This window comes from Quercus lobata, chromosome 1 (assembly GCF_001633185.2).
Source record: "Quercus lobata isolate SW786 chromosome 1, ValleyOak3.0 Primary Assembly, whole genome shotgun sequence".
NCBI classification, from domain to species: Eukaryota; Viridiplantae; Streptophyta; class Magnoliopsida; order Fagales; family Fagaceae; genus Quercus; species Quercus lobata.
In genome coordinates, this window is record NC_044904.1 from 33,312,079 (window position 1) to 33,336,094 (window position 24,016).

Here is a 24,016-nt window from a genome sequence, read left to right on the forward strand (position 1 = left end):
TACACATACATACATTTAGATTAGATTAAAGTAAAATATCTATCTTGTAAAAAAAAAAAAAAGAAGTGAAATCTCATTAAATAATTTAAATTATATTTTAATTACATTAAATTTGGTTAAGTGTCATTCAAACTATATTTATATGCTCTAATTTGGGTCAAGTGTCCTCCAATTAAAAATTCTATTATACTTCAAGCCCATTTAAAAACTAACCCAACCCATTTAAAATTAACTTTGACTTTTCTTAGCTAAATTTATTGTTGATTCAAGTATAAATTTTATGAAAACTCTCACCATATTCTAAAGGGGGAAATGGTTAATTTTTAATATATTTTTATAAATTATTTGAAACTGCAAACACTAAACAAATTAATTGTATTACACTAACAAAACTATGTATGTAAATATGTAAACAAACTCTTTTTTTTTTTTTAACTAAAATGAAACAATACAAATGAACAATTTGCATATTCTAGACAATGATATCCTTCAAAAAAAAAAATTCATAAATTTTAAAATGAACATCAATAGTAATAAACTTTAGGTACAAAGGTTTAATGCGTTGTCTAAACTATGATTATTCAAGCTATAAGGGTCATATTTTTATGTATTGACATATCCGAGATCAAAACACACTTTACAAGTATTTGAGTCTTAGTTTCTAGTGTACACTTATAAAAAAGTGGTATTATTGAAGAAACAAGACTGCTCAACAAAAGTTGAAATTGCAAATTCCAATACCTCCTCAATTCATGTTGATCTATTGAGAATTAATGAAACTTGATACCTGTCTCGATAGATCTCAACCTATTGAGCTATAGGATTTCTAATTTAGCAAGCAACATTTTATTTTAAGTGGTTATTTATTTATGGGTATGTGTAACCTAATAGGAAAGTCTGTTTAAAGGTCCATTAAGCTCCTATTTAAATAAGGTGGTAGAAACAAAAAGCTAAGGCTCTTTGAAGCTTTCATATTGAACCTTAGCCTCCAACTATTGAACTTGTGAGTTCATAAAAAGAAGAAAAAAGATGTTGTTGAGACTCTTGTGTGCCTTTGGGTTCTATACCAAGTAAAGTCTCTGGTACCAACAGTTGAAAATCTTATTAGTGTTTTGTGTGAAACTGCTGCAAAAAGTAATTACTGTGGACTTGTTGCTATGAAGAAAACCTTCAAGAAATTCTTGGAGTCATTTGGAGGTCCCGGTTGTGATTTTAGGTGTGTCATCTGTGAAGATGTTTATATATTAAAGAGTTTAGAGGTTCTAATGTGGTAGAAGGTTTCTACTGTAAATTCTTCTACTGTGACTGTAGAGTTTAAGGACAAAGGTTTTGTATTAGATTTTAAACTTCTCTTTACTATTGTAGATTGTTCTTTAGGAAGGTTTCCCCCAAGTTTTTTTTACTGTAAAACTAGTTTGTTTCATTGGGTTTTCCTGAGTCGTCATATCTTGTATTATTTACTATTCTATTGTGCATGATATTGGTTTATTTATTTAACCAATGACTATTCATAATAAATCTAATTAATAACTCGGCCTTAAAACTAATTAATTCTATTAACCGGAGTCTAAATTTCTCAACACAAATTATTAAAAGTTGGTTTCTTCTTAAAAGGCAATAATTTGTGTAAGATCGCGATTTGGCTCCCTAACCCAAATGATAAATGAACTTAGTTCCAAAAAGCCCAATACAATGAATTTGTAGAGAATGGGTTAGAAAACCGGGCTTCAATGAATCAATTAACAACTAAAATGGATTCAGATGACAAGAAAGTGTAGAAAGAGTAGTTTAAACAAAAAAAAAAAAAAACTGTCCTCGGCGAAGTCCGAAAAGATTAGTTCTTATATACTTCTCTCAAAGTTGATTAAAAGTTTAGTTCTTGATTTCTACAGTCTTTCTCTCTTGATTTTTTCTCCTCTCTTACATCAGGGGTCTCTTACATTATAAATCTCCCTCTAAACGATCTTGGCCCTCCACTTGTTGTTGTCCAAGCCACTATTTGAGTACTTGTCCCATCGAACACCCTCACAGGCCCTCTGTGAGTTGGGGCGACCAATGAAGCACTGTTCAGGGGTCTTCTCTACATAAATACGGCCAAAGAGTTAGCTACAAAGTATTCAATACGGTGGCAGCAGCTTTTTCTTAGATATTTCTCAGCTCCCACTCTATTCCATACATTCACAGTGCATATCCTTATCAATAGAACTTCCTGTTTCTATATCTGGGTAATAGAACTCACCTTCTGAGCCCTTCTTTATTTAGCTGAGGAGATACTCCTCCTTGACTTACCTCTCCCAGTTGTTACAGTCATAACTTACTAATGAAGTTCTTGGTCTTACTCCTCCCTCACTGTTGATCTATTCTTGGACCACTGTGCCTCCTCAGACAAGGCCTAAGGTCCAATATATATTTGGGCCTGTGTCCCCATAATAGCCTCTCAAAACTCTGGTTTTCCCTTCCTATCCGAGGAGAAAAGTGGGGTTTTGAAGTTTGAAAAATAAATCCCACATGTTCCTTTGATTTCTACACGTGAGAGTGTCATTTCACGTGTCCCATAACTATTCTTGATGCTTCAAAGCTCGCGATGTCTCATTAAATGCTCGCGATATCTCATTAAATGCTCCAAGCGCTCTGTTCCTCGTATCCTACGGTGAGATGTAAATGATACGACTAACATTTCTCCTTGAAATTTGAGCGGGATAACTCCCACTCAATTCCACCTTCTATATAAGGCACCTGGGGGAATCATTTTTCCTCATTTTACAAAATCTTCAAACTCTCAAGAATTCTCAAACTTTCAAGCTTTCAAGAACTTCCCACTCTCCCTACTTTCAAGAAGTTCTTGCAGTGTCACTTGTTCACTTTCCTGTAAGTTTTCGTATTTTTAGGCTCTTTTCTCCTCAGCCAGTCTCCTCGGCCCTCTATTTTTCGTTTCCTTTCCTTAAAGACTTCTTTCTTTCCCCTTTAACCTGCCTAGATGGGTAGATTTAAGCATCTTGTAGACACTCCCGCCGGTATGGAGGGTTTCAGGCCTAAGTACCACATTCTGCAGGGGGTAGCCCTGCAGTATTGTGCTCCAGACCAAATAGTCATAGATAGGAAAGAAGGGGAAGTTGTCATTCCTATGATCGCTTTCATAGAAGGAGGAATGACACTTCCCATGGGTAGGGTGACCCAAGACTACCTAATCAACCACAGGTTGTGTCCACACTAGTGCGGTCCTAACCTATTTAGGGTTTTAGGTAGTGTAAATGCTCTCAATGAGCAGATGGGCTTGGGACTCACATGGCACGACATCATTCACATGTACGGGTGCCATTCACTTGCCAACGCGGGATATTACCTCAAGTCCCGGTCCACCATTGTTAGGCTCGTATTGTGTCTTCCCATATCCAACAAGAGCATGAAGGATGATTGCTTAATCGCCTCTAAGGCATGGCATGACAGTCTTCATTGCCCAACTCAAGAGGGAGAGCTAGGTGGGGTACCCTAGGTTTAGGTCTATTTTACTTTGAAGCATGGGCAATAGCCCTGCGGCTTCACTAATCCTTCATTTTTTGCATTCCATTCACTTCTAATGGTGATTTCATTATACTGACCATTGTTTTGGTCCTCGGATGTTTTTGCAGATAAAAGGCACGTTGCTCCCAGACTTAGCCTGGTTAACGTTGTGAGTCTCAACAAGGTGCTAAGGCCCGAGATATTCATGAGTGAAGACAGGCAACTGCGAGCCGTCCACTTGTTACTTGACTTCGAGCCCTTATCCAATCTATTCCAAGACATGGGCCAAGTAATAAGAGCCAGTGATCCCAGACTAGCCCAAATAGACATTTCGGTGCCTGGCTTCTTAGCCCAAGAAAACCTACTACCCGTTGAGTTGCCTTTCCACTACTCTCCTCGTGAGGTAGCAGCCCCGAGGGAAGAAATAGCCTCCTTACGCCTATCCTTGGAGTCTGAGATTGACCAGTTTCGCCTCGAAGAAGAAGGAGAGGCGCAAGAAAGGCCTATGGAGCTTTCGGACTCCGAGGGTGAACTTGACAGATCCTCAGCGGCTCACTCTCCCAGACTTATCATTACCAGGGTGGATAGTAGCTCCGAGGAGGAGGAAGAAATGGCCTTGAACTTGAGGAAAGGCCTTAAAGACATCCTCGCCAGGAGTAACAAAGGGTCATCGTCTAAGGAGGCCCCGAAGACTCAGCTTCCCCCCAATCTTCCCCCTCCACCTCTTCCTTCCCCGCTCGGCCTGCACCCCAATCCAAACTTGCAAAGGAGAAGAGGAAAGGGAAGGACATCGAGGAGGGGGAGATTACCCGAAACAACAGAAAGTCACCAATGATAAAACGCGGGAGTCCTCAGTGGAGAGTAGGGAGGCCAAGCACTCGGCCAATGTATGCCATCCAACTTGGAACCCCAAGTTGGAATTGGATACCATGGCATTGCCCTGGAACTCCTCAATCAAGGAATTCCAGAGAGGCCATGCTTATCATGTGGCCGAGACTTCGGAGCACCCCCTCTTGCTACCTAAGGACATGGAGCCCTTGAAGAAAGTAAGGCAGCCTAAGCTTTTCTTGTCCCTGAAGAGGGATCTGGCCATGGTAAGGCCCTAGGCACACCCTACTTGTTTCTTTTCCTTCTCTTTTGTTTTGTTTTTAACATACTCCTTTGTTGCTATTGTGCAAGCTATCCAAGAAGTTTCCATGGCCGAGGAATGGGTCAATGACGCCCGAAACGAAGCCAGGGTCGAGGCCTACAGGGCCTTGGGTGCAACTGAACAAAAGAACAAGGAGCTTGATAGCAAGCTGGTTGTTGAGGAAAGGGCACGTCTGAGTGCCGAGGCAAGCTTAAAGAATGCCAAAGACTAGGCCAAGGACCAATGTAAAAAGCTTCATCTCACTGAGATAGAGCTGGCCACCCAAAGACAGCTGGTCCTGGATCTTAAAGCCTAGTTGCAGAAAGCTAAGGATGTAGCCGAGTGGCCAAGGAAGTTTCTAAGGCCGCGGAGACGGCATCTTACGAATGTGGGGTGTAGGAAACGGAGATAAGGCTGGCAGACGAGCTGGCGAAGGTGTGCAGGGATTACTACAAGGAGGTATGGGCCGAAGCGCTCAACCGAGCAGGGGTCCATGCTACCTCCAAGTGGAGGAGCGCTGAGAACATTTTTTATCCTAAGGGCATCCGAGAAGTTCTAGCGATGCTCCCTCTTCCTACTGCTCTTCCTCTCCCTCCCCTTGAATAGCTCTCCACCATCCAAGCCCTTTCCCTTGATAATGAAGTCTCAACAGGGGCGGGCAAGACCAATGATCAAAACCAGGGGACTGAGGAGCCAAGGGCAAGGAGGCTGTCAAGGGGGGTTTTCAGCCCGAGGATAAGGACAAGGGTAAGGAGGTCTAGCCACCGACCATGGCCAAGCACTCCAAGGATGCTCTCACGATTAAGGATGTGGTCTCCAAGGCTAAGGATGCTAAGTCCAAGTCCAAAGCTGGTGATATCAAATCTAGGTCAGTTAATCCCAAAGAGGACCCTCCCCAAGCAAAGGCGTAGTTATAGGATCTTTTTACTTCCCTTTTTTGTACCTTTTTCTTTTCTTTTCTTTTTTTGTTGTGGTAGTTCACCACTGTTTATAATGTACCTTCCTTTTGATCAATGAAAAGACTTCACTTTTTATTTCACCTCTGTTTATTACCTTTAATCTCTGATTGATGTAGTTATTGTGTTGCCTTCTGGTAAGACTTAGGGTTGATAACTATGCTTGGTAATTCAGATAAATTAAACACAAATAAATAGTAAAGAAAATGATCATAAATTTGTACTGAGAACCAGGCCCCTAACAGGGAAGGCTGAATCTTATGGAGATGGACAAAACGGTTAGTAGAAAAAGATCTAAGGGAACAAACATAGTCCTGGTTCTGCCCAATACTTATGAAAATAATCAAGGATATTTGTCTACCCAAAGTAGGAGGTCCAAGAGACCAAGCATAATAAAGGTTCCATTGAACACTTAGTGAGATGGATTGAAGTATTAATTTACTCAAAGTATGCGGTCCAATAGACCAAGCATGACTAAGTTTCTGTTTAATACTTAGTGAAAAGAACTGAAGTATTAATTTACCCAAAGTATGTGGTCCGAGTGACCAGGCATGACTAAGGTTCTGTTTAACATTTAATGAAATGGACTGAAGTATTAATTTACCCAAAATATACGGTCCGAGAGACCAGGCATGACTGAGATTCTGTTTAACAATTATTGAAATGGGCTAAAGTATTAATTTACCCAAAGTATGTGGTTCGAGAGATCAGGCATGACTAAGGTTCTGTTTAACACTTAGTAAAATGGACTGAAGTATTAATTTACCCAAAGTATATGGTCCAAAAGACCAGGCATGACTAAAGTTCTGTTTAATACTTAGTGAAAAGAATTGAAGTATTAATTTACTCAAAGTATGTGGTCCGAGAGACCAGACATGACTAAGGTTCTGTTTAATACTTAGTGAAAAGAAGTGAAGTATTAATTTACCTAAAGTATGTGGTTCGAGAGACCAAGCATAACTAAGGTTCTGTTTAATGTTCGAACAAGCAATGGAACGTGTAACACATAATGTAATAAACCAAAATATGGTAAAGGAAGCTTTCATTAATATTAATACCTTTTCAGGTTGCTTACATTTCACGGGCATGATACAATGCTTTCGTCTAGATCCTCAAGATAATATGCATCTATTCCAGCCACTGAAGTGATGCAATATGGCCCTTCCCAGTTAGGTCCTAACTTTCCCCAAGCTGAGTTCTTTGTAGTACCTAAAACCTTTCTTAACACCAAGTCCCCAGGTGCTAAAGGCCTTAGCTTCACGTTGGCGTCATACCCTTGTTTGAGCTTGTGCTGATAATATGCCAGTTGGACCATGGCATTTTCTCTTCGCTCTTCAATTAAGTCTAGGCTCTTTCCTAACAACCCATCATTGTTGCTTATAGTGAAAAAAATCATTCTCAGTGTTGGGGATCCGGTCTCTAGAGGAATAACAGCCTTGGCTCCATAAGTCATTGAAAAGGATGTCTCTCCTGTCGATCTATGAGGTGTGGTCCGATATGTCCAAAGGATATGCGGCAGCTCTTCCACCTATTTTCCCTTCACGTCGTCCAACCTCTTCTTGAGTCCGCCCACTATGACCTTATTAACAATCTCAGCCTGTCCATTCCCCTGTGGGTAAGTTGGGGTGGAATACCTATTCGTAATTCCCAGATCACAACAATACCTCCTGAAGGCTTTGCTATTAAATTGAAGTCCATTGCCTGAGATTAGTGTATGAGGGATCCCAAACCAAGTGACAATGTTTTTTCAGACAAATCTCTTGGCATCTATGTCTCTGTATTTGCCAATAGTTCCGCTTCAATCCACTTGGTGAAGTAATTCGTGCCGACTAATAAATATCTCTTATTCCCTGCTACCTTAGGGAAAGGTTCAACAATATCCAAGCCCCATAAAGGATTAAGGACCCGACAAAGGATTAAGGACCCCTCCTGGTTAATGGATGTTTGGGGCAAATCTTTGGTACTGGTCACACTTCTTCACATATTCTTGTGCTTCCTTTTGCATGTTCGGCCACCAATATCCCTAGGTAAGGGCTTTGTGAGATAGGGATCTGCCTCCTGTGTGGCTTCCACAAATCCCTTCATGTAACTCAAAAGTAGCTCTAATGCCTCATGGTGTATGCACAGCAAGTACGGCCAAGAGAAAAAGCATTTGTACAATTTTTGGTCATCGGACAACCAAAACCGAGGAGCCTTTCTTCGCACCTTGTTAACTTCTAAATTCTTCGCGGGCAAAATATTTTCCTTAAGGAATAGCACTATAGGGTCCATCTAGTTAGGCCCCACCCTAATTTGATGGATGTAGATCATCTCTTTCGTCACCTCCGTAGGCTTGCACAAGTCTTCAACAAGGATGACCCGAGGCAAACCCTGTGCCGAAGAGGTTGCAAGAGTGGCTAGAGAGTCAGCATGCATGTTCCCCCCCTAGGGATATGTAGCAAGCTAAATGACTCAAATCCTAACTGCAGGTAGGATTGGCAACGGGCTAGGTTTTTGCATACCCGGACCCGACCCGCGGGCCAAGACCCGCGACCCAAACTCGGCTCGATTATTAATCAGGTTTTTTTTTTTCCAAGGCCCAGACCCACCTCGTTAGGCCCCGCGAGCCCCGTTTAGCTGCTTAGGCCCAAATCTGGCCCGACCAAAATTTTTTTTAAGCCCATTAAGATTTTTTTGTATTAAGATTTTTGGCATTTGGGCCACATTATATGGTAGCCAAATCATATGTAGCCAAATCAATCCAAATCAGAGGTTAATCATAAATCAATAAATCACTTGTTAATTATACATCTATAAATCAATAAATCACTTGTTAATTATACATCTATAAATCAATAAATCATAAGTAAAATCACCAGCTAAACACAAAAATAAAATAAATCCAACAATTCCAAGAACTAAGTATCACAGGTCCAACAAGTTCAAGAAATTAAAAAGCTACAAAACAAATCCCACAAGTCTAAGAAATTAAAAAGGCTAAGAAATTACAAAATGTCTTATCCTCCACAAACCAACAAATTAAAAAGGCTAAAAAATTACAAAAGGCTAAAAAGGCTTAAAATAATTACAAACCAATAAATTAATCCAACAAGTCTAAGAAATTAAAAAGGCTACTAAATTAATACAAAATGTCTAATCATCCACAATTGTGACAACTCCCATCCTCTTCATTAGGCTCTCCATCATCAAGAATTGATTGAAGTATACAATCTCCAGACATAGTTGAAGAACCTACAACAACAATGAATTAAAAAATGGAATAAACTTCATCAAATTGTAATTAGCAAATATAAAAATAAAATTTTGATTTTATAAATAGAAATTAGACAATTGCTAATCGTTGATTTCACTCCATAACCAATTCTGAGCACACATCATTGCCTTTATAATCTTGGGATGTAGCTTACTATGGTGTGGACTTAAAAGTCTCCCACTAGTGCTAAAGATAGATTCTGAAGCAAAAGTTGTGACAGGAATGGCTAAAATATCTTTTGCAATCCTTTGTAAAGTAGGATACTTGAGACCATTACTTTTCCACCATCCCAAAATATCAAAATCTTCACTCCTCTTCAACACTCCCTCATCAATGAAATGATCAAATTCCATTCTAGCACTCCCATGTTTCTTTAAACTACTTGAACTATTGTTCACAAACAAATCAAAAGATGACATTGCCCCACTCAACCTAAACTTCATTTGTGCCACAGGGTTGAAGTACTTGCAGGAATATGAGAACTTCCTTCATTATCTACAAGGAACTCATCTATATCTCCATACTCATCAAGCAAATCATAACAAAGATTCTTAATTTTTTCAATCTCCAAATCAAAATTATCACCATAAATGTTAGGATAATAAAACTCCAATAACTTCATCTTATATCTTGGATCTAAGATAGCAGCAACAACCATAACAACACTAATATTAGCCCAATAAGAATTAAATTTAGCAAGCATGCTTTCTGCCATCATACTTATCATCATATTTGAAGACAAATTCCATTCATTCAATGCAATTTTCAACTCACACACCAAATTAAAATACATATTAGTTGTGGGGTATTTACGACTAGAGAAAAACTCAGTCACACTATGAAACAACTCCAACCTCCCACAAATATCTTTGGCTAACTCTCAATCATAATCATATGGAAAACAAGTATAAGATGTTTCACATTTAGCCAAACGCGGGAAAACATTTTTATAAATCAATGCGTAGAAAACATTAAGTAAGTTGAATTCCAGCGAGTTTTACAATCTAAGACTAACTCTTTGGTGCATTGAACACGCAATTGACATGCATTTTCTTCAAATTTCTACCTCATTTTTTGTGATCCAGTCCAATAAATCACACTATCACGAATCCTTTCAATACCATCACCAATAAGAGACAATCCATCTTGAACAATCAAATTCAAAATATGTGCAGCACACCTCATATGCAACATAGACCCACCCAACATAAGAGAACTAGTATCAAGCTTATTCAAGAGAAGTCTTATCATGGCATCATTAGTACTACAATTATCAACAGTTATTGTGGACAACTTCCTATCAATGTTCTACTCTAAAAAAAAAATCAACAAGGATTTCAGCAATGACATCTTTCGTGTATAGAGAAGGAACATAAACAAACCTAGAAAAATAATATAAATAATTATAACATAACTCAATAAACATTCAATTTAACATAACTCAATAAACATTCTAAATGTAAAGTCTTTAACATTCAATTTATAGATAAAAAAATTACATTAAAACCCAGCTTTGCAACGTCCAAGTATGATCAATAAAATGAGCGGTAATGACTATAAAACCTCTCTTTTTGTTACTTGAAGTCCACATATCAGTTGTAATTGTCATCCTACTTCCATTCTTGTCTGTCCTCTTCAAAGCTTTCTCCCTCTCATTATCATAGATTTTAAGAATGTCACTCTTCAAAGTATTTCTTGTGACAAGTTTAAACATAGGTTGAGGATCAGTCACAAATTCTCTAAACCCAATGTGGTTAACTATTGAAAGGGGATATTCATGTAGGATGACCATACGAGCAAGCTTATTCCTAACTCTAACTTGATCAAATTGGTAAGTATTCAAACTCATAGTTCCATCCACCTTATTTTGTTGTTTAATTAAGACTTGTTGTCGCATATCCCTTATATCTTTAAACTTCATCCGTGGACATCTTGCTAAATGATTACGCAAATGAGTTGTACCTTGACTAGACTCACCCAAGTAAAGTTTGTTACAATGATGGCATTGGGCTTTAAATTTTCCATCAACTTTCTTCCTTGTAAAATGAGCCCAAACATCTAAGGTAGTCTTTCTTTTTTTTTACTTGTATCCAAGTCCTCATTTGTAAGCTCTTGCTCTCCCTCTTCCTCTTTCTGTTCTTGTTCCTCTACCTCTAAGTCTTCTCCCACTAAGTCCACCATCGGGGATTTTAGATTCCTAATTGGTTCAGAAGTTTGGAAGTTAGAATCAAAACAAATTATCACAAATTTATTATTACACATACTCATTGATTAATAGGCACAATTTCATAATTACACAAATTCACAAATTCTATCAACGCAATCTTAAATAAACATGATTAACTACAAATTCAAACACTTACTCATTGTTTAATGGTGATCCTGAGGGTGAGCTGCCAAGCGACAATGGCGAGGGTGATTGTGAAAATGGCGAAGGAGACCGCATAGTTGACAAGGGACAACGTCCGGTTCTCAAGGGAGAGCCGTTTGGCGAGGAAGAACCAAATTTGTTTGTGTTTGTGTTTGTGTCTTCCATCTCCGTTTTAGGCTATGCATTCCCAACAAACACAAAAAACAATAAACAATTTCTTCCATTAAACAAACTATGTAGATATGAAGGGAAAGAACAGGGGAACAAAATGCTTTGAGACTTGAATCAAGTAAAAGATATTTGTACAAAAATTCACTACCATATTTCACACTTAGTTTCACTGATTTCAACATCCCCAATGTATTACTTATCATCAAATCCAATCCTAATTACCAAAACAAACCCAATAACACCACAAACACCTTAACCCATAAACCAAACCCTCACCCACCCAAAAGCCAAATAAACATTATTATCATCACAACAAATTCAATGAACCACCACACAATCAAAACCTTCCAACAAATTTTAATGAAACACTGAAAAAAAAAATCCAAAATTTTAAAACAAAAACCGGACATTTTGCCTCTTTATCAAATCCAAAAATCGCAATGATAGATCATACATTTTTCCTCTTTATCATCAAAGAGTGAGATCATATAAAAAATCTTTACAAATCGGACAACAGAGGAAGAGCGAGGTGTACCTGAGGTCCTGAGGAAGAGCGAGGCCGTGAGAGTGAGAGTGAGAAGGCGAGGCGTGGCGTGACTGTGTGAGTGAGGGCGTGTGCGTGAGGCAGTGATTGAGAGTGAGTGAGGGCTGTGAGAGTGTGAGGCCTCACCAACCAAATCAGACTACTTTCCAAAAACTTAGCATTGACATCAAACAGAGGATAAGAGCCATAAGCAACAACAAATTTTATTCCTTATACAACTTTTGTTTTTTCTTCTTCTAATAAGAAGCAAATCACCTGTAGTCTTTTTCTATTCACATACCAAACCAACACAAAGAACTGAAAATTGAAAAACCCAATTCACATATCGAAAAACCGAAACAAATGAGATAAGAAAAGTCTGCAAATTTTTTCTTACTCGTAACAAGATAGGCAAGCGAGACAAAGAAAATGAAGATTGAAGGAAGGAACACAACCATCCATTGATGTTTTATTAATCTGAAATTTAAATAATAAAAAAATTTATTTTTCCATTATTGAGAAAAACTCCATTAAAGCAACTATCTAGCTTAGTTATCCTACCAAAACTGAAATTTCTTTTTGCAAAAATTATAACTTCCAAAATAATATTCACAAGATCATCAAAATTCAACCAAAACTCACACACACATACAAGCGTAGAACTACTATATATAGTGAACAAGTTGGTACCTTTAATGATTTGCTACCACTTTTGCACAACCATAAACCATGAGAAGACGGTGAAGGTGTGGTGGGTCGAGAAAATGCTCGATATAGCCTCGAAGTGAGGGTGAGGAGGAGAGGGAGGCGTGACTGACTCAGTGACTGAGGGAGTGTGGGAGTAAGGGAGAGGGTGTATCGAAGTGACTAAGCTGAGGGAGAGGGAGTGTCGAACTGAGGGAGGGATGCGTGAGGGAGTATGGGAGTGAAGGTGAGGGAGTGTCGAAGTGTGGGACTGAGTTGAAATGAGGGAGAGGGAGTGTCGGACTAAGCAGGGAGGATGTTGAGTTCTGAGTTGCTGCTGAAGAGAAATGAGGGATTAAGGTTAGATTATAGGTATATAAATAGGGTATTTTTGTAATTTCAAGGTACCGGGTTTTTATCCGGGCCCGGTCTCGGGTCGAGTCTCGGGTTTTTTTGATAAAACTCGGACCCGCTTTGGGTTTTTTTTTAAAAAAAAACCCATACCCGACCCTATTTCTAATCGAACCGGGTAAAACCCGGCCCATTAGGGTCGGGCCAAGCCGGGTACCTACAAGTCGGGCAAAAATTGCCATCCCTAACTGCAAGTGCCTAACCTGATTCAAATATTCTTGCATCCTCACGTCCCTAGCTTCTAACTCCCCTCTCACTTGGCCTACGACCAACCTCGAATCTGAGAATATCTCCACTGCCTTTCCACCCATTTTTTGAACCATAGCCATCCCCACTAGTAGAGCCTCATATTCAGCCTCGTTATTGGTAGTCGAGAAACCCAGTCTCAAGAATTTCTCAATAGTGATTTTCTCAGGAGATATTAGAATTAACCCTACTCTGAATCCCCTTTGATTTACTGCACCATTAACGTACACCCTCCAAGATAATGGCTCCTGCAGTGAGACCATGCTAATTGATTTTCCATCCATGTTCTGTCTCTCAATTCTTTCTTCAGTTAGGGTTTCAGCAAACTCGGCCATCAGATCAGCAAGGACTTGACCCTTGACAGAGGTGTGAGGCATGTACTTGATGTCAAAAAGCCCCTATGATCGTACCCCACTTGGCAATCCTCCCTATGTAATCAACACTCCAAAGGAGAGATCTAAGTGGGAGTTGGGTGAGGATGACAACTATGTGTGATTGGAAGTAGTGGGGGAGCTTACGCGTAGCTTGCACCACTGCCAAAATGGCCTTCTCCAATGGTAATTAACAGACCTTGGCCTCATGTAGTGACTTGCTCACATAATAAACTGGCATCTGTACTCCACTATCAACTCGTACAAGCACTAGGCTCACTGCATGGTAAGCCACAGCAATGTAAGCAAACAAAATCTCGTCTACCTTGGGCCTGGACATGATGGGTGGCCAAGAAAGGTATTCCTTTAACTGCTAGAAGGTCAGGGTGCACTCCTTGGTCCATTCAAATCCCTTCCACTTATTTAACAACTAGAAGAAAGGCCTACACCTGTCTGCTAACCGAGAGATGAATCGGTTTAGGGCAGCAGTCATTCCTGTCAATTTTTGGACCTCTTTAGGATTCTGTGGTGGCTGTAAGTTGTTGATTGCCCTAATCTAGTTAGGATTGACTTTGATTCCGCGGTAGGTAACCATGTATACCAAGAACTTTCCTGATCCGACACTGAAAGAGCACTTAAAAGCATTAAGTCGAAGCTTGTGCCTCCTTAGGATCTCAAAGATATTCCCAAGATTGTTAATATGCTTGGATTCCTGCTTACTCTTAACCACCATGTCATCTATATAAATCTCAATGTTTTTTCCTAACCGCAACTCGAACATCTTGGTCATCATCCTCTGATAAGTAGACCCTGCGTTTTTTGGACCAAAGGGCATCACTTTGTAGTGGTAATTCCTAATAGAGGTGACAAAAGCTGTCTTCTCTTGATCATCTGAAGCTAAAGGTATTTGGTGGTATCCTTGAAAGGCATCCAAGAAGTTCATCCGAGGATGGCCCACAGTGGCACCGACCAACTGGTTTATTCAAGGCATGGGAAAAGGGTCTTTGGGGCAAGCTTTATTCAATTCTGTGAAGTCCACACATACCTGCCACTTCCCGTTCTTTTTTTTTTCACTACCATTGTGTTAGCCAACCATTCAAGGTAGAAAACTTCCTTAATAGCCCTGGCCTGTTCAAGCTTGTTCACCTCCTCATTGACAACATCAAAATGCTCTTTAGATGAGCGCCAAGATGGTTGCTTCCTAAGCAGGACAGTTGGGTTGACATTCAAATGATGGTAAATGAAGTCTGGATCCACCCCAGGAGATTCATAAGCACTCCATGCAAATACGTCAATGTTCTTCCAAAGAAACTCTATCAGCTCTTCCTTCTCTTGAGAAAGTAGCTGAGCCCAGACCTGAAAAATCTTCTACAGATCATCACCTACAACGATTCTCTGCAAGTCCTCATATTTCAGCCTCTCGGCTATCTCCTATGTAGGCAACACCGGAGTCATTGATTACTATAAGCTCCTCTCAGCAAAGGCCGAGGACTCCATTCCCGACTGGTATGTTATCGTAGTGATCAAGTACTGTCTTGCCATGAATTGGCTCCCAACCAGCTCCTCAATCTGGTCTCCAAATGGATATTTTACCTTTAAATGCAGAATTAAGGAAATGGCCCCGAAGGCGTGAAGCTAGGGTCTTGCCACAATAGCTGTGTAGGGAGAGTAGGCATCCACTACAATGAAATTCACCTCCACCACCTCTGATTCTACTTATATGGGCAATCGGATATGGCCCTTAGGAATGACAACTTTGCCGTCGAAGCTTACCAGAGGTGAATCATAAGCTGTTAAGTCCATAGGTATCAAGCCCAGCTCGTTGTATAGATTAGGGTAAATAATTTCTACCCCACTTCCTTGATCCACTATCACCTTCTTAACATCATACCCCCTATCTTGAGGGTAACCACCAGGGCATCATCGTGTGGCTGTATGGTTCCCAATTTATCCTCCTCAGAGAAACTCATTGCTGGTCGATTTTCCACTCTGGCCCTTTTCAGGTCAAGTTTCGAGTTCTCGGCAGTTAGTCGGGCTACAGACATCACCTTGGAGGGGCGAGAGCCGGTTCTCCCTAAGGCCACGAAGATGACATTAATGGTGCCTAAAGGGGGTCTTAAAGAAGCATTCCCCTGAGCCCCTGATCCCACTTGGTCTCCTTGCCCTTGGACCGATACAAAAACTGTTATAGCCTTCCATCTCTGACCAGTTGCTCCAGATGATTCCACAAGGTTCTACAGTCCTCAGTGGTATGTCCTCGTTCCTTATGGTACTGGCAATGAAAGTTTTGGTTGTGTCTTATGGGGTCTTCTCTTATCTTGTTTGGCCATTTGAAGTATGACTCATTCTTGATATTCTCCAAGACTTGATGTACTGGTTTTCGGAACACCATGTTAACCATTTGAGGAGCCGTGGGCCTAGATTACCCGGCAAAATCCCTTCGAGGTCTATTATTGTTATATCGGTCCAACCTGAAGTCCCTCATCTCCTGAGGGACAACCTTAGCCTTTCCCTTCCCTTGTTGTTGGCCTTCCTCTACCCTCTTGTACTTATCTATTCGATCCATGAACTGGTGTACACTAGTAGCAGATTTCCTAGTCAAAGACTTCCTCAAACCATGCTCGGCAGGTAAGCCGGCCTTGAAAGTTCTGATAGCCACATCGTCAAAGTCACCATCTCTCTCGTTGAACATCTCCCAGTATTTGTCTGAGTACATTTTTAGGGTTTCCCCTTCTCACATGGCCATGAATAGTAGAGAATTTAAAGGCCGAGGAACCCAATTGCATGTAATGAAACGAGATCCAAAGGCTTGAGTGAGCTCCTTAAAGGAGTCAATGGAACCTACACCTAAGCCATCAAACCACCTTATTGCCACAGACCCTAAACTAGAGGGGAACACCTTGCACATCAAGGCTTCATTGAGAAGAAACTAAAAAATGAAGTGGAGGAGCTCAAGGCAGACTCCATTGAGAAGGAGACCCATATCACTCACACCTTAAGGTGAAGGTTCAAGGGTTTACTTTGTCTATGAAGATGGCTCAGAAGGAAGCCGTTGTAGCCTTCATCAAGTCAAACGAGTTCAAGAATCTTCTAGATCATCATTATGCTGTTGGCTATGAGGACTTCCATTCTGATACCAAGGAGGCCTACTCGGAGATGGACTTTAACTCCTTAAGGATCCCCACTGCCACAGAGAGTTCCCTACTTCCGACAAGCTCTGAGGACGTCAACGTGATGGACGATGCTTCAACTGAACCTGCCTAGGACGCCATTGATGATAGCAAGGATGACCCAAAGTCCAGGGGTGATGCCCCCAGTGGTTTATCCCAGTAATCTATTTCTTTTTTAGAAAAATTTAGTTACTTCAGTTTGTTGGAAGTGCCCACTATTTTGAGATTTACTTTAAAATTCATTCAAGTACAATTTCCTCGTCCAAGTTTATGGATGTGCAAAAAATACAATAGCCTTCATTGGCTTTAAATAACTCAAGGGTTTTCGGACAATGGTCATCTACCCTTTTTACATTTCATGAATGAATATTTACTTTCATTTTCATTCTTCATTTAATGTTGAACGTGTTATATGCTTTATGTATGGACGAATTTCCTTTGTTTACATCATCCATATTATCTCTTATGGTTTTAAGTGTGGTCCGTCCACTCATGAAGGCATTTATCTTGTCTATGTTTGAATGAATTTTTCAAGTTCAACATTTTTACCATTCTTTAAATTTTACAAGTATAACTCCTCTACGAATGGTATTTTCTATTGCTAGCTTTATTCATCTGTAGATTTGACTTATAGCTTGCACTATCTCTCATTCATAGGCTAGACGGTCCTTTATTCATCTTTGAAGAAGTTTCCAGCACTTTACTCGTCCAAAGATTGGACTGTTTGGATGGTCAAATTCATCCATGGATATTTGAGTATTTTTACGTGCATGTTTTTCCTCGTCCATTGATTAGACAAATATACCTTAGGTTTTACCTCGTCCATTGATTAGACGAATATACCTTAGGTTTATTTTTCTTTGCTTCATCTTTATTTTAAGGAAAGCTTATAGACGTTACATCCCTACGTCTAGAGATTTTACTCGTCTTGGGCCTTTAGCCTTCTTGTGGATTAGTTTGAATGAAAATAACATGAAAATTAGAAATTCACACAACATTATATACATTGGGTTCCAAACTATATATACACAACATAAACACCGTCCACAAACATGGTGCATGCTTAGAAGTTAATGCCTTTAGGGAATTAAAAATACTTATGTACAAACAGACTAAGTTCATGACTTCGTCCATCACAAATTTGTCCATAGATAGTGTACAAGTTGGAAACTAATGTACTTTTAGGGAATTAAAATATTAAAACCTGTAGTACTAGCAATAAACATAAATAATATGAGTAAAGTAACACATAACTCCAACTTTGTCCACGATGATGTTCGTCCAGGCTGATCCTTTACTGATAGTATATTCTTAGATGCTCAACATTCCAGGGGTGCTCTAACCTTCGTCCATCTAGGGCTTCCAAGTAATATGATCATTGCCTTTTGCAATTGATAACCCTGTGGGGTCCTTCCCAATTAGGCCCCAGTTTTCCATGGGCCGGGTTTCTGGTTTCCAAAGAAACCCTTTTTAGGATGAGGTCTAGCCATAAGATTTTTGCATCTAGCTGTCCTCTGCTCTACATCCATCCTTACCTCGTCTATTAGATTGAGGTTAAGACAAAGTTGTTCTTCATTCTCCTTATCCTGATACTTCATCACCCTGTGGTTGGCCATGTGCACCTTTGCAATTATGACTGCCTCACTTTCATAGGCTAGTTTGAAAGGAGTTTCCCCTGTGGCGATCCTCACAGTCCTCCTGTAAGCCCATAGAACACCTAGTAGCTCGTTTGGCCATACTCCCTTTGCCCCCTCAAACCGAGTCTTGATGATTTTCAACAAGGATCGGTTTGCTACTTCTGCTTGTCCATTTGCTTATGGGTGGAGGGTGAGGAATAATGAAGAAATGGTGTAACCCTTGTGGATGAGTGCTCTTGCTCTTGAATGGTTTCCACATGCTTCTTCGTGAACTTCTCTTAATACATAATTTGCTTCGTCTGGAGCTAAACACCTTAGGTAAGGCTAAAAAAAGCCTCTTTTGTACAGCACCTCGTCTATAAGGACATACATAGTTGATTTGATCCTTAGCTTTCTGGCCTCGTCTCTTTCTTCTGGAAGCCTTCCATCCTTTAGGTAAGTTATTATCGGGGTCATCTAATTCCCTTCACCTTCTATCTGCTACACCTTTGGAAGATCTATACTAAGCATATACTGGACTTCATCAAGCTCGTCCACTGATCCATCTGCTTATGCTTCCTTTGCTAAAGTGTCTGCTTCCATATTTTCCTCCCTTAGGATTTGAAAGAAATTGGCTTCCTTAAATTCCTTAATAAGATGTTTCACCTTATTGAGGTACTTCTTCATTTGTTCTTCCTTCGCTTCACATGTTCCATTTACTTGACCTATGATCAACAGAGAGTCTCCTTGGACGACTACTGACTTTGCCTCTAAAGACTTAGCCAATTCTAACCCTTTAAGAAGGGTTTCATACTCAACTTCATTGTTGGTTGTTTGGTACCGTAGACGAGTTGCATACTTCAACTTGTCCCCTTCCAGGGATTTTAATATAACTCTTATTCCTTCTGCATATAGTGTGGACGACCCATCTACATGGACGACCCATGCCTTAGCTTCATTTCCCTCATCTAAATCATCATGGCTTGGAGTGAACTTTGCAATGACATCTGCTAGAGCTTGAGCTTTTATTGCATTCCTGGGTTGATATCTGATATCAAACTCATTAAGCTCTATAGCCCATTGGATTAGTCGTCTTGCGGCTTCCAACTTGTTCATTGCCAACTTTTCAATCATTGGATATCGTCATTTTGCCCCCCTTAGTGCTCGGCTTGTATAATACACAGGCTTCTGCACTTTCCCTTCTTCCCTGATTAATGCTAAACTTACTGCATGTGGGGATACTACTAAGTATAAATACAACTCCTTACCTGGTATGGATGGAGTTAGTAAGGGAGCTGTGGTAAGATAAACCTTAAGATCTTTGAAGGCCTTTTGGCACTCGTTCGTCCATTCAAACGTCTTCTTAAGTACTTTGAAAAATGGCAAACATTTATCAGTAGCTTTTGAAACAAACTTGTTTAGAGCTGCAACTTGTCCAATGAGGGACTGGACTTTCTTAACATTTTTTGGTGGTTCCATGTTCAATATTGCTTGGATCTTATCAAGATTCGCTTCAATTCCCCTCTGTGAAACCATGAAACCTAGGAACTTTCCTGACGAAACCCCGAAGGCATACTTACTTAGATTCAGCTTCATGTTGTATCGTTTAAGTGTGTCAAAGATCTCCTATAGGTCGTCTAGATGTTTCTTCTCATCCAAGTTCTTCACCAACATGTCATCCACATAAACTTCTACATTCCGTCCTATCTTTAGATGAAACATATGATTGACCAACCTCTAATAAGTTGCCCTCGCATTCTTCAAACCAAAGGGCATCACTTTATAACAAAATAAACCTTAACTGGTAATGAAGGATGTCTTCTCTTGATCTACCTCGCCCGTCTTTATCTGGTTATAACCTGAGAAGGCGTCCATGAAGCTTAATAATTGATGACTTACTATTAAGTCTACCAATTAGTCAATATGTGGCAACAAATAACTATCCTTGGGGCAAGCCTTGTTCAAATCAGTGAAATCTACACACATCCTCCACTTGTCATTAGCCTTCTTGACTATCACCACATTAGCTAACCAATCCAGGTAATAGACTTCCCGAATAAATTCTACTGTGGTTAACTTCTGGACCTCTTCCTTGATAGCATTATCTCGCTCAGGAGCAAAAACTCTCTTCTTTTGACGAATAGGCTTAGAAGATGGATATACATTCAAACAATGAGTAATGACACTTGGGTTAATTCCTAGTATGTCTTCATGACTCCACACGAAAATATCAATACTCTTTCTTAAGAATTGGACGAAGTCCTGCTTCGTCTTCTCCTCCATACTTATTCCAACTCTGATAAACTTCTCAGGATTATCCTCTTCCAATACTTCAATGGGCTTTGCAACAAGCCTTATTTCTTCTATATTCATCGTCTGCACATGCTCATCCATAGCCAACATGGCTAAGTAGCATTCTCTAGCGGCCAACTGATCTCTTTGTACTTGCCATATTCCATAGTCTGTTGGAAACTTGACAGATAGATGGTAGATAGATGTTACTGCCTTCCAATTGTTTAAAGTTGGTCTTCCAATGTAGCGTTATAGGAAGACAAACAATCTACGAAGGGGAAATTTACTTCTTTGGCTATCTATTATGGATACGCTTCTACCACTATAGCTAAAGTAATAGTGCTCACTGGTTGTACCTTCATTCCTCTAAATCCTACTAAGAGGGAATTCACTGGACGAAGTTAGTCTCATCCAAGCCTCATCTACTGGAAAGCAGGATAATATAGGATATTTGTTGAACTCCCATTATTTATCAACACCCTTCTAGTCATGCAATCTGCAATGAGCAAAGTTATGATGATGATTGCATCATCATGTGGATGATGAACCCTTCCAGTGTCTTCATTTGTGAAAGTAATGGCCTGCTCATCTGCCCACCTCGTCCTTAGTGATCGTCCAGAGAGTTGGATGTTCTGCACCACCTTCAAGTAGGTCTTCCTTAACTTATAAAATTGCCCTGCTGAAGTTCCTCCTACAATAACTCTTATTTCTCTAAATAGGGGCCGTGATGGCTCTTCTATCTTTCCTTTCAACTTCTTGTCCTTATGATCTCATCCAAGAAAATTTCTTAACTTTCCCTACCTGATGAGATTCTCTATCTGCTGTTTTAAGTCATAGCACCCATCTGTGTCATGCCGGTGATCCCTATGGAAGTGGCAATACTTATTTTTATTATGCTTATTGGGATCTCCCTTCATCTTCTCTGGCCACATTAAGGATGGATCATCCTTAATTTGCATAAGCACTTGATCAAGTGGAACATTCAAGGGTGTGTAATGCTGACCTCTTCCTGAAGATGAAACTGCCTTCTTGTTGTCTCTATCCTTCTTCTCTCCTGTTTGGGCCTTCTTTGAACGAGGGCCTTGTTCAGGATGATGTGGGAGGTCTGCTTCCATTCATTTTGCTCTCTTCCTCTTCTTGGCAATAATCGCATTTTCTGCATTCATGAAGTTTTGGGTTGAATGGACGAGTTCAACCATGGTTTAAGGTTCTTAATCATAAAGCTTGTGAATGAATAGGTCTGAACTAACTCCATTGTGAAAAGCTGTTAACAGCAACTTATCAACCATCTCGTCTACCGTCAAGACTTCCCTATTGAATTAAGTGATGAAGGACCGCGAGCTCTCATTATCTCCTTGCTCTATAGTCAGTAGGTTGGACGAGGAGCGTTTATGCATTTGTCCTCCAATAAAGTTTTTAACGAACACCTTACTCAATTCCTTAAAAGAACCAACAGTGTTCGGTGGTATCTTGCTAAAACATACTCATGCTGCCCCCTTAAGGGTGGTTGGGAAAGCCTTACACATTATCTCATCTAGAACTCCTTGAAGGTGTATTGTGGTCTTGAAGGTTTCAATGTGGTCACACGGGTCATGTGTTCCATCATACGAATCCAATGAAGGCATTTTGAACTTGGAAGGTAAGGGATGACTATTGATGGAAGTTAGGGGAATCGATTCGATGAACTAAATCATCTACATGATTCGTCCTTCTCATGTTCTCCCTCATCTCGTCCATAACCTTTCTCATTTGATCCATTTCCTTTTCCAAGCGTGGCACCCTACGCGATGCTGTCCCCCTTGAGTGGTTCTCGTGCTCCACATTTTCTCCTTCTTTAACTTCTTGACTCTAAGTCTGCCCTTCCACGCACCTTTCATGGCGCTGCCTTCTTTGGTTTATCACTCGAGTCAACTCTTGATTCTTACGGGTTAACTCTGCCATGGCGGCTGCCATGGACTATATTTATTGAACGAAAGGTGGTTGCATGACAGGTGTTGACTGGCAAGCATAATTGGGGTGGCTAGAAGTGTTCCCACTCTCCTAATGGCCTGGACTAGTGGCCATTGACCTTGTCCGTACCATATAGCCTTTTGTGTAAGAAAGATAAACTGTAAAATACAAATTTAACTTCCGATAAACGGTGCCAACTAATGATGCACAGAAAATCAGTAGGTTGAATGCTCCGAGGTTCAGTGGGCTAGTCATTGCTTGGAAGGCCTGAAAAGAGAGAAACACAAAATCAAAGGTGATCGAGATGAACCAGCCAAGAACCCTCCGATGCTTAAATTAGTTTTCCTCTCTAGAACTCAAGAATTCTAACTTTAGGAGTAATGGACACTTCCTTTCATTTGATGTGGATAAGTCCTTATATAGTGAGCTTTAGAGTAGTTACTTGTTTGTTAACTTCCTCAACATGTATGGAAGTTAGAAGGTTCAAACTTAGCTTCCACAACTGCTATAGAAGTTAGAAGATTTAATCTTATCTTCTACAACTGTCATTAGAAGTTAAGAACTTAGTGGGAAGTTAAAGCGATGAATAAGGATTTTGCTTATACTTCAAAATAGTACAATGTGGTTCAAATTATAAGCTTTTGTGCATAAATTCATTCTGAAGATTTTCTAAGTGTTGAGGGGTCATCTAGGTGTTTCCATGCTGGACGACCTTTTTATGTTGGACGACCTTTTTATATTAGGACAACCTTTCTAGACTTGGACGACACTATGGACGAACTGGAGATGGCTCAATTTTTGGTTCACCATCAATTCCAAATATAAATAATTTCTTATATAAAATTTTAAAAAATAACCATATAAATAAGTAGTGCACACCTATAGATTATTAATATATGCATTTACTCGATTGGCATATTCAATGAACTAATAGTACAACTTCAATGCAAATTTTCCTTAAGTGGAAACTTAAATGAAGAGAATTTCAAGGAATGAGCTGAATGGTAAAAGCTTAAGCTATTACATTTGAGGTTTCTTATTTTTCATATATATATATATATATATTTTTTTTTTTTTTTGATTGATTCTCCAAATTTATTTATCCTTTATTCCTCCAGTATAAATATACATCATTTATATTTTTTTTAAATAAATTTTGATGTGAATCTCACTGCTTAGCGTAGTACAGATGAAAATTCGAAGTCTCTACATTTTGGCATGTAGTCTTCCCTTTAAATTGACAGTTACCAAAATTAATTTAACTAAAAAAAAAAAAACACATTGTGTGGGTCTGAGGAAGCAAAGCCTGCAAGTGCTTCTTTTCTTGGTTGGGCTTGGGCCTTGTGTTTTTAACTTTTTCCTTCGGTCAAAG